The sequence below is a fragment of the Lactuca sativa genome, chromosome 8 (assembly GCF_002870075.4).
Source record: "Lactuca sativa cultivar Salinas chromosome 8, Lsat_Salinas_v11, whole genome shotgun sequence".
NCBI classification, from domain to species: domain Eukaryota; kingdom Viridiplantae; phylum Streptophyta; class Magnoliopsida; order Asterales; family Asteraceae; genus Lactuca; species Lactuca sativa.
In genome coordinates, this window is record NC_056630.2 from 204,138,256 (window position 1) to 204,150,809 (window position 12,554).

At 34.0% G+C, this 12,554-nt stretch overlaps 1 pseudogene; it reads right to left on the minus strand.

Annotated features, from left to right (window-relative positions):
* Positions 1-1,505: 1,505 nt before the first annotated feature.
* LOC111919286 (uncharacterized) lies at positions 1,506-10,220 on the minus strand (annotated as a pseudogene).
* Between the last annotated feature and the right edge of the window lie 2,334 nt (positions 10,221-12,554).

Consider the following 12,554-nt stretch of genomic DNA (forward strand, 5'->3'; position numbering starts at 1 on the left):
GGTAGTTGGTATCCGTCCGACTGTCGTTGATTTCTTACTTATATATCATATATATTGGTGTTGGATACGAGTATTCTCAATTTCATTAAATGTTTAAACCACTAGATTGACAAGAATTATACGCACTAAGTTAACTATAATATGTATAGTTAAGGCCACTATTACTCGCTATAGCTACTACTCTACACACTATAATACACTCCATAATGATACTATATACTAATACGAGAACATACTAAGAGTATGCAAAAGACTACTACGCTATAGTACAAGAGAAAACGCTAATCAAGAGATAACACACTAACCCACTACGAGATACTCTATTCGCTACGCACTACGCCCAGGGTCTTCTGGCAGGAAGACGACGCTATATGTATAGATCTATACGGGGCAGACGCTATTACATCCCGACTGATAACTTCAGTCCGAGCCGTATAGGCCCAGGGATGCCGCTACTTCACTACTCTGTGCATGACCGGGAAGGTCATGGGGACCTCTATTACTCACACTATCGGTAACATACAAGAAATACACTATAACCACACTAAAATACTAGACAACAGTTAAAGTAAATTTCCCGAAGTAAATAAGTATCTAAAACTAAAGAAAGTCTGCACCACTATTATGGACTTCAGGCATAACCTACTATATTGCATTACTTATGGAAAACCCACTATTATACTGTTACAATGAATGTTTTCTTCAATGATGAAAATTACATGTCTCTTAAAGGTTTTCACTTACAAAGTATTTCTGGAAAATATAGGATTTTCTTGGTTTTTCTACTACTTATGAATGTAAATTACAACTTTTCATACTATCGGTTCTAATGCTTTTTATACAAAAACTCACACTAAACTCTTATGAACTCACCAGCTTTATGCTGATATTCGTTTTCAAAATAACTTGTATCCTCATGTCAAAGATAGACAGGTACAGGTGCAACATTTTGGAGAAGGTGGAGCATACAGGATCCATCTCTTATTTTTGATTTACTTTTGGTGATTGTTAAACATTACAAAACATACTTGTAATTAAATTCACTATGTAATGCAATGGTTGTAGGTTTCTTGTTTTTACTATTATGCAATTGTGATGATACTGTACATGACGTCCTCCACCCCGAAACGTATTCCGTCGTTATCAGTTTTGGGGTGTGACACCATCGTTCTTTCTCACTTTGATCTCCTCCTATTTTCTTCCAAGGGTCCATCTTCAGCGTATTCAGGCATTGGTGTACTTAGAACATACACCAATTTTAGAGTAGTTAGGAAGAAATACATCTTCTTCAACCATCTACATAAATCTTTCCCTTCGAAATTCACCAACTTTTCAAACTTGCTGGTTATGTCCTTCACAAATTCTCCATTCACCATTTTCACAGAATACTTCAAATTTTGTTAGAAAAAATGGGGTATTTTGATTGCTTGGATTCCAGTGAAAGTCATAATAATAATAAATACTTAAAAGTAGAATAACATTAAAACATTCAAGTAAATGTCATTTTACAATTGAAATCTACGAGGAGACATAGCTAAGAAACGTTTGATAATACTTTCATTGGTAACATTGGAAAATCCTTCTCTTTCAAGTGCACAAATTACACAATCATTTAAAAATTCATCCGAAATCCGATTCCGTAAATCTAATTTGACAAGAATCATTGCCGAAAATAATCTCTCCACCGTTGCGGTTGCAACTGACAAAAGTAATGACAACTTCAATAACCGATAAACCAAAGGAAAGTTAAGATACATATTTCTTTCCACCATCACTTTAGCAAGGTCGGATATACTCTTCAAAGTGGCAAATCTTCCATCTTGTTGCATAAAAGTGGGGTCGAAAGTTCATTTAGAATATTCAACCTATCTTTAAAGCTAAAATCGTATGGATAGAAATCGATCAACTTCCGTAACTTTGATGGGTCAAAGTCACAAAATGAATCATGTGGATTCAAACCAGTCATACAAATAAGCAATTCGAAACTTACTTCATCAAAACAATCACCGAAATCTTGAATTTTCATATCCAAAACCATGTTGAAACAACAAAAAACTCGTAATAATGTTGATTGGTGATATTGGTGTATTGTCTTCAGGCTCTTGGATTAACATAAACTTCCTCCATGTTCACAATTTGAATGTTATTATTCTCACAAAAAGAGGTGATATCCAATATAAGTGCATCAAACCCATCATTTCTCATTTTTTTTAATGTTGAAGTGGTTGATTTCACCAAGCTTATAGCATTCACAATATCTTTGATCCTTTCTTTGAAGAGCTTGCAACATTATGTTTGTGATCCCCAAAATTTTCAACATCAACTGCAAGTGGAACACAAAACCAAATGATCGAATATATATTCGAAGACCACTTGCTTGACGTTGACTAAAACCATTAAGGCCTTCATCTTCAATATATTTAACCACATCAGTAACAGATGAAAACAAACCAACCAAACACGATAAAGTTTTGTAATGAGAATTCCAACGCGTATCTCCGACCCTAGTAAGAGAAAGTTCTTGGTTTAATCCACTTCCAGTTTCAATTTCACCACGACTGATGGATTCTTCTAGTTTATCTTTTTGACTTTCATGAAACATATCTGTTCGTTTAAATGAAGCACACACAACATTCATTAGAACAACTATCATATAAAAAACAACTCCAGTGTCGTGATGTTTTTTTGCTACTGCGACAATAACTAGCTGAAGTTGGTGAGCAAAGCAATGAACATAATATGTAGAGGTATTTTCCTTCATGATTAAAGATTTTAGTCCATTAAAGTTCCCACTCATATTGCTTGCTCCATCATAACTTTGACCCCTGACCTGAGGGGTTTCGAGCAATACATCATTCCTATGGTGTACATGCAAACCCTAATAGCTTTGGATATAGTTTGTCTAATGAACATGAAACTGAGTATCAAAAGCCATAAACCCTAGATCTAGCATACAATTAATCATATTAACATAAAATAGGATTTAGATCTAACCTTTGGTTGTTATATAGCAATAACAATCAATCCTTGGCTTCAGAAAGCTCAGTGCCTCAAGTGCTGCACCTCTAATGGATTCTCAAACACCACTAAGCAACTTGCATGAAGAGGGACGAGAAGGGAGGCAATAAAAATGGCTGGAAAACCTAAAGGAAGTGTTAGCCACGTTTTGGTACCTAAGGGCTCCTTATATACTTAGGCTATTAGGGTTATCAAGCTAGGAAACCCTAATTTGACTGTTTAAGCCCTAAGCAGCCCATGGACTCCTTCTTTAGAAGCCTTGGACGATTTCTAATGGGTTTCCCCATAGAAATCTTCCACTCCTCCTTCTATCGAGTCCATAAGCCCATCTATGTAATTATCTTATAATTACACAATAAGTCCCTTAAGTTTAATTAATCTCTTTTAGCCACAAAATTAATTATTGACTAATATTAATTAAACAATATGATTTCTCCTTTAATATATTATTCTTATAATATATTAATAAATCATAATTAAACCTTTCTCTCCTTAATTCATCATACATATTTCTATGGTGAAGGCAACCCAAAAGGACCATGCTCATAATCGGGTCAAGTACATAATAAAATAGTTATGGACTTAGACACTAATCCAACAGTCTCCCACTTGGATAAGTCTAATAACTGTTTTCCGTATGACTTCAGAACCTGATCAGCAATCGTAGCTTTCATAAACTGTTGTCAACTCTGATCTTATCAGATACGTGTGTCCTTTAGATAAGGGATCATATATTCTTCCATTCTCAAGATATCGTATAGACACAAGACATGAATTTCAATCATTCTCCCTATACTGTTTCCCGAGTTCCGATTTATGACGACTGACAACAGACTACAGTTGAACACATCAACTTAGTCCCGGCTTGGCGAAGCACTTAGGTGTCATCACTCAATCATCGAGGGGCCCACAAATATTGCTTTTATCCTACTTTGGGTAAAAGGAATGGATAAACTTTGACTCAAATGCTCGCTGGTACTCACTCATCGAATCACACACAACAACAATTTTTATAACACCAAGTTACTGGTGCGTTTACTTATCATCAATGTGCAACCGACCATCAAATAACAGCTTACATGTCTCAGTTTCAAGGATATACAATATTATCGACTCACAATCACTCGTGATGAAATCCATGAAGTGATTCTTGTGAGCGTGGGTTTAATCTAATACTCTAATCCTATTAAAGCACTCATGAACTCTACAACAAACTTGTGCTATGTCTAAACTCATTCTTAATAGAATCTTATCTATTCATAATAATGTTAATATGGTCCATCCAATACCATACTTCCAACTACTCACAAGTGACCAATCCTCAGCGAACTTTGGATCGTCCTTTGATAGTTGTTTAATTATTTTAGTCAAAACCGATTCTAGTCCTTTTTCCCTCTTAATGCGCTAGACATTTGGAAAATTTGAGAATGGTCAAATATTATAGCATTTTCAATTGATCCTATACCTGAAGCGTATGGGACACGATGCATAATGTCTTACATAAAGATATGATACTTTATCAATCTTTTACCATAATATTTTATATGTCACGTTCTCACAATTCGAACTATGAAGAGGGATGCCGTAATCATAATTGAAATTTAAGAACACACTATGTATCCTTTGACTAAATTTATTATAATTTCTCAATCTAAGCTTTAGATTTTGAAACGAATTATAATATTCTCTCCCTTAATTATAGCAAAAACAACTTTTCAACCCATGCAACTTTGCAAATTGAATCTTTGTTTTTCTATAATTAATATTGCTAACTTGAAATACTTGCCATAATAATCATACAAACATAACACTTATGCTACCACTATCATGATGATTATTATCACATAAGCATAACACTTATGCTCCCACTAGCTTTGACATGTATTCAGAAAACAACTGAACTTCCAGAAAACAATACCTATTGAATTTCTGAAGTTCATATTTTTAATACCAGATGCTTCGATAAGCCTTTATCTAAGCTTCTTAAACTTGTACACCTTTGCCTTAGATAGCTCATATGTGTGTCTAAATAATTCAGAACTTATATCAATAAGTCCCAAATGTTAGACTAATTGCCAAATCTCACAATTCGAACTATGGAAAGGGATGCCGTAACCATAATCGAATTTGAGAAAACAATTTTCACAATTTCTATCTTCTTAAAATCTCTCTTAGTGAAAATATTTCCTCACAGTCATTTTCATGAAGGAGGGAATCTTATGACACTTAGATTTTATGGTGTATGAGTTCCTATCCATGTGAATTTGCCAAAACCAAGTTTGCGACAAATCCAAACTCATATGGATTGAACTTTATTGATTTCTAGCCTTCTGGTAACACGAGTGCCCACCATGTCTTCCAAGTAGTTTAGCAACTTATCCTTACATATCAATGTACTTTCCATCGATCAAGGCCCTTTGTCTTTATGGATTCAAATGAGAACTCATAGAACTCACATACATAATTAACTCAATTGGAATGGCACATAAACAAAATAATGTCAACACGATAGGTTGTAAACCTCAAGTCGTGTGCTAGTGATGATCGATAAGAGTTATTCTTGATTTGTTCTTGAAACCTTTTTCAAGATCATAAAACTCCCACTAACCTCTTGACATATATGATTCTCTTGTCAAAAAACTTTCGTAGACAAAACAAATATTCAACAGTTAGTGTAGTTCTTATCAAGACAAAACACTTCACATAATTGGCCCTAGTTGGTCTTTGTCTTATCCAAGACAACACAATTTACCAATTTCAAATGTGCAAGAATAAGAAAAATTTTCCAAATTCCACATTTGTTGAGTGTTATAAACCTACTAAAGACGTGTCACTCAATTTGCAATCTTGGAGTATGACTCTAAGATTCGATATTGGAACGAAGTATGATTGACTTCTTGATTTAACCATTTCCACAATTCCTGATTCCTATTCTTATACATACAAATGTACTAAGACTCACTTAGAGGACCAATTGAGATATGATTCTTAATCATTAAGACTTTATCATAAAACACAATAATAAGTACTCTCCCTTCTTCTTAGAACAGAGAAAATTTTATCTTTCTGCCTTCTTGACTCTTCTTATTCGTTCTGCCATTCATTGAAACCTTTTCAATTAACTCAGAGTTACACTTAATCTTATAAGTATAATCATATTTACTAAACTTTAGTAAATCATGACGAATATCTTTATCACTCTTGTGGTGGACTTGATTGATGCACAACATTGTGAACTCGATCTCCTAGTCCTTCACTTGACTCTTTGTCAATGAATTACTCTTGAATTTCCAATTATAAAGTTTCTCATTCATCACACAACCAAGTTGTATGATTCCAAGTTTCTGTCCAATTGCAACTTGGGCGATGAGAAACTCTCCCTATATGGAAAATTCTCGACATTTCCACAAATAACATAATTAAGAATCAAATCCATTATTTTTAATAATATAAACCTTCAAACATCAATTTTTCATACATGCCATTGCAAGGATAAATAAATAAGATAAAATCAAAATTTATTTTATTGCGGAAAAAATTGTCCTTACAATGCAATTCAACTGAAAAACTATGCTATTACATATTTCTTAGCAATCTACCCTAACTCTAAAGTAGCAGCTCAAAAATCCGATCTTTGAATCCATGCGATAGAAATCCATTTCTTCGTGATCAGATTCAGCATGCTTCTTCCTTAAGCTTCCTTTCATTTCTTCGATCCTGCAAAACATCAAAATGTAATCTTATCACATCATGTATTAAGAATCAAAAATAGGAACTTATAGAGTTAGTTAATGGATTTTTACCTGAAGTAGAGCCATACGTCTTGACTCTCCCATCTCTTAGATCTCTCAGGTAAACAGGGTAGCTTCGTCTCCAATGCCCCTTCTCTTGGCAATAAAATCATATGGATTCCCTTGGCACATTACATGGGACAATCTCTTGCTCAGTCCTTTCTAGACTTTCAATGTTGCCAGTCTCCAATGAAGTATGGGAGTTTGATCGACCAATCAAGTTTGCTTGACCATTAAGCCAAATCATCGTTGATTCAGCAGCAATAAGCAAATAGGTCAAATCAATGAGGGTCAGGTCGTGAACTATCATATAATACTCTTGTACGAACTCACTATATGAATCAGGAAGTGACTGAAGAACCCAGTCAACAGCCAACATCTCTGAGATATCGACACCCAACATCCTTAACCTATCAATGTGTCAGTTCATCTCCAAGACGTGTGCACACACAGGTTTCCCATCTTCGTATTTACTTGCCAAAAGGGCTTAAGTGAGCTTGAACTTTTCAAGCCTTTGAACTTGTGGGTCAGGGAGAACAATTGGAGGAGGTGGAGGAAGTGAAACATGACTCTCATTTCCTTGATCGTATCTCGGAACGTCATCTTCATTTGGAAAGCTTGTTCCAAAGGATTTAGGAAGACCATTGTAAGATTCAGACATCTACAAAAAGGGAGAAAAATCAAGTCAGTTGATAAGAATCCTTGATGTAACACCCAAAATGAAACATCAAGGCTAGGATCCAACACAATACTCTACAACCTAGAAGAGGGATGCCATAATCTAGTTGCAGAATATTTGAAGGTAGGTAAATGACTATTTACCAATTTCCACCATGAAAAACGAAAATGAAGTTTAAGTTTTAACTGAATTGAAACTCCTAGATCTTTTGAGATTCATTGAACTTTTCAATGGCATGTTTAATCTTAATTATGTATGTCACCTTTTTTCTTTCCCTTTTAGACCAACCTGCCGCGTATAGTTTAGTCGTCTCTCGAGGGTTGATTCTCCAGTTTCGGATGCGGGGAGAAGCCCTAATATTCGAGTCAGGAGATACCTTGAGAACAGTGAAAGCAGAATCCTATTTTATTTAGTTTAGAAGAAGGCTGAGTCGCGACTGTTGTCATAGTCAACAAGGTTGAAACTTCCAGGAAAAAACTTCGAATTGGGAGGGCGATCCTCCCGGTGAACTGACCGTACCCCAAACCGACACAGGTGAACAAGTAGAGTATACTAGGGCGCAAATGCGAAGGTTGCTTAAAGCCGGCCGATAGGCGAAAGAGAAGAAACTAGTTCTGATCTGAGTAGGCTCATAACATAATAGGGAATACCCTAACCTTGGGAACCGCCACGAGTCAAGAGTGCGGTGGGTAAGAGTGGATACCCATTCAATCGCCATTTTATAGGCAATTTCCTTAAACACCTTATAGACCAGCTTCGTGAATGAGGCCTACTAATCGTAAGACTGACTTTTTACTCATACATATATATAATATTAGACTTTTAATATTATATATAGTATAGGGTGTATTTTACACTTTTTAAAAAACTAGGTGGTAAAATTTAATAAATTATACTTTTAATTTAATTAAATATAAATTAAAACTTTATGGGCTTATTAAATCTCTTTTAATTATACACCTTAATTAATTAATAAAATCATAAGGGTGTAATTTGAACTTTTCAAAATACTTGGGTTTTAGAATTTAAAATTTTCAAATTAAGACTTTTAATTAAATTTTAAAATCCAAAACTTGAGGGTAGATTTTGAAACTTTTCAAAATATTAGGGTTTAACTTATTTAAATTTCAAAAACAAAACTTTTAAGTTCAAATTTAAACTATCAAACCTAAAGGGAATAATTTGAAACTTTTTCAAACTTTATCAAGAACATTCTAGATCAAAAATTCAAATAAGGCAATTAACAATTAATTGGTGGTTATCTAATTTTGACCTAGTCCAATTTCTTGCAAGATAATTCACCAAATAATTCAAATAATTAAATTTAATCATATAAGGAAGTACTTATTTAATTAATATGAAGATATCTTTTATTTTGGCAACGATAATCACCCAATATCATAAAAATCCGATTTTTATCAAAAAAAAACGTTTTGGTAATTATCCCACAACAAAAAGGCAAGAAAATCGAGAAATATAGTTGTCAGACCCGCTGACTCGTCGAGTCAGGACTGGACTTGTCGAGTACCCAGCGGACTCGGCGATTCCAACCCCAAAAAGTCAAAAATTTCGATTTTTCATTCAAATAAGCATCAAATTCACTAACAAACAACCCTAGGCTCTGATACCACTGAGGAATTTCGAGCAATACATCATTCCTATGGTGTACATGCAAACCCTAATAGCTTTGGATCTAGTTTGTCTAATGAACATGCAATTGATTATCCAAAGCCATAAACCCTAGATCTAGCATACAATTAATCATATTAACATAAAATAGGGTTTAGATCTAACCTTTTATTGTTATATAGCAATAACAATCAATCCTTGGCTTCAGAAAGCTCAGTGCCTCAAGTGCTGCACCTCTAATGGAGTCACAAACACCACTAAGCAACTTAGATGAAGAGGGATGAGAAGGGAGGCACCAAAAATGGCTGGAAACCCTAAAAGGAAGTGTTATCCACTTTTTTGATTCCTAAGGGCTCCTTATATACTTAGGCTATTAGGGTTATAAAGCTAGGAAACCCTAATTTGACTGCTTAAGCCCTAAGCATCCCATGAACTCCTTCTTTAGAAGCCTTGGATGATTTCTAATGGGTTTCCCCATAGAATTCGTCTACTCCTCCTTCTATGGAGTCTATAAGCCCATCTATGTAATTATCTTATAATTACAGAATAAGACCCTTAAGGTTAATTAATCTCTTTTAGCCACAAAATTAATTCTTAATTAATTATTGACTAATATTAATTAAACAATATGATTTCTCCTTTAATATATTATTCTTATAATATATTAATAAATCATAATTAAACCTTTCTCTCCTTAATTCATCCTACATATTGCTATGGTGAAGGAAACCCAAAAGGACCATGCTTATAATCGGGTCAAGTACATACCAAAATAGTTATGGACTTAGACACTAATCCAACATGACCTTCGTTAAACTCAATCCATATTCTGAAAATAAAGAGTCAATAGCAGATTTTAAAGATAACGCAAATGTTTCTTTCACATGAACAAGACCAATAAACCTTTCTTTTACAATCCCACATGTAAAATATCACAAGACTACCGCCATTTGTTCCTTTTTGGATATATCGCTGGACTTGTCAACTAATAAAGCAAAAACATCATCACCAATTTCTTCAAAAATTGATTTAAGTACTTCTTGTGCAAAACAATGAGCAATATCTTTTTGAATACATGGAGCCACCATTTGATTATTCCCCGAAGCATTTCAGAATATAACTTTAAATACACTCTCATTTTGATCCCGAATGAAATTATATACTTCCAATAATTTCCTCTAAAAAGAGACATTTCAAACTCATCGTGACCACGAAAAGGTAATGCACATTTCAATAAACATCTACAAGCATCAATGGAAGCATTTAATCGGATTCGATGTTCACTTTTAGCAACCTCATTTTGCTTATGAAGAGCTATAGCAATTGATTGATTTTGTCTCATTAAGTCTCCACATTTTTTAAGTGCAATATAATGGAAACTATTAATAGTTTCCCCCTCATGAGTCTTAAGCCTCTCCAGTTTATTCCAACTTGTAAAGCCTTCTGTCACAAAAGCATCACCCCCACCCCTTTTATTTTGTTCATCTTTAAATAAATAACAACACAAACAAAAGGCTTTATCTGCTCTTGCACTATACTCTAACCAATCACTGTATTCATCATACCATGCCAGATTAAAACGACTTCCCCTATTTCCAAACATCCTTACATGATATTTTTTAATACGCGATTGACATGGTCCTTTAAACAAATATTTTCGTATTATATTGTCTCTTTGATTAGGGTGATAATCTAAATTTTTTTTTCCTATCAGTCGGATCCCAAGAAATGTCACTTGAATCAATTTCATTCGGTATCAGTGGAATAAAACTAGGTTGCGGAATTTCAACTGAATATGGTCCTGATGTGGATGTTCTACTGTAAAATCTTTCCATTGCGCCTGTTATTGGGTTAAACAAAAAAAAAACATTAAACAATGTTAAACACAATTACCATGACCATTATACATTAAACAAATACAAAACACTTAATTAGAAAACACCATTAAACAAAACAGTTTAAAAAAATTAATTTTTTCAATCTGTATTAACCTTAGTTCATTTCCCCTGTCCCAGATAACCATCAAAAGCAAACCAAGCCAAATTAAATCATCCATCAAATTAATCTTTTGAGAGTGTTAAATCAAAATACAATCAGTTTACCAATCAAAAATCCCAAATCAGAATTCGTAAACCATTCAAACCGGTTCATCAAATCAAACCCATTTTGGAAAATCAACCAAAATTAAGGGAATAAACTTACGATGAAGGTGGATAGCAAAATTATACGATGGTGGTCCGTTTGCACGCGGCGGTAGATGGTGTTCGTCAGCAGGTAGCGAGCGAAGTTTGTCACTACGTTGGCAGTGGCATTGTGCAGCAGTGATTAGTTCCGACGATTGTAGAAAGTGCCGACGGCTGTGGAGTACTAAATTACGGTGGTTGTGGAGTGTTAATTTGTGTTACTGATTCACTACATTTTGTATGCTTCCAGCCATGTCAAAACTCAAATGAAAGAGGTGAAAAATCAGGAGTGAAAAATTAGAAGAGAGAGAAGTGAGAATGAGTGGGAGTAGTGGGAACCAATCTATTTTGAGTGAGGACTATAAGCTGAGTTTTTTTTTTTTTTTAATATGTATTCCTACTAGGACCCACTTTTAAGTGGGGGCCATGCACTCCCCTTCCCATACATTGAATCCGCCATCGGTAGAGATACGACTATCGTTAAGTTCGGCGACAAGAACCAAAACCCTTGAAGCAATAGAATTTAAAATTCTGCGGTTTGAAGGAGCAAAGTGGAGTTATGAAGGAGAAAGATGGATACCTTAAATTGAGGGTGAATCTATAAGAGGGAATGATCGAGATATAAGGGATGCGGGTGAAATTGGAGGAACACAATTAGATATATTTTGAATTCCAGATTTTCAGGAATGAATGAAGTCAACGAATTAAAGGACCAGAATAAAAGAGAATAATGGTAAAATAGTGATGCCACATGGCAAAAAGACTCTTTTATTAGAGAAGAAGATTTATTCGGATAATAGATAAATATTAAGATAAAACTATTCACATAACAAAAATATTCAAACATAATTCAGAATATTAAAAAAATGTAAAAACATCTCTTTCATATATAAAACTATATCTCGATGCTTTACTACTCTAATTGCACTCCTATTTAAAACGAAAAAAAATCAATTCAACTTATGTATAGCAAGAATGGGAAAGTATAATGCTATAATACAATACGTTTTAGAAATTGCAATATTTTAGTGTGAAACGAGTTGAAGTACAAATCTAAAATAATTGAAACTCAAAACATAAATAAAAAACTAAATTTTATCATTAAAAGAAACCTAAATCAATCAACTCCATGAAATTAATTTTATTTTTATTTCAAAGCTTTAATACTCTTACAAACTTAAGTTCTTCACTTGAATTCGATAAATTACAACAAGATTGGCAAGCAATTGATTTTTTATGTATAAGAGAATAGTA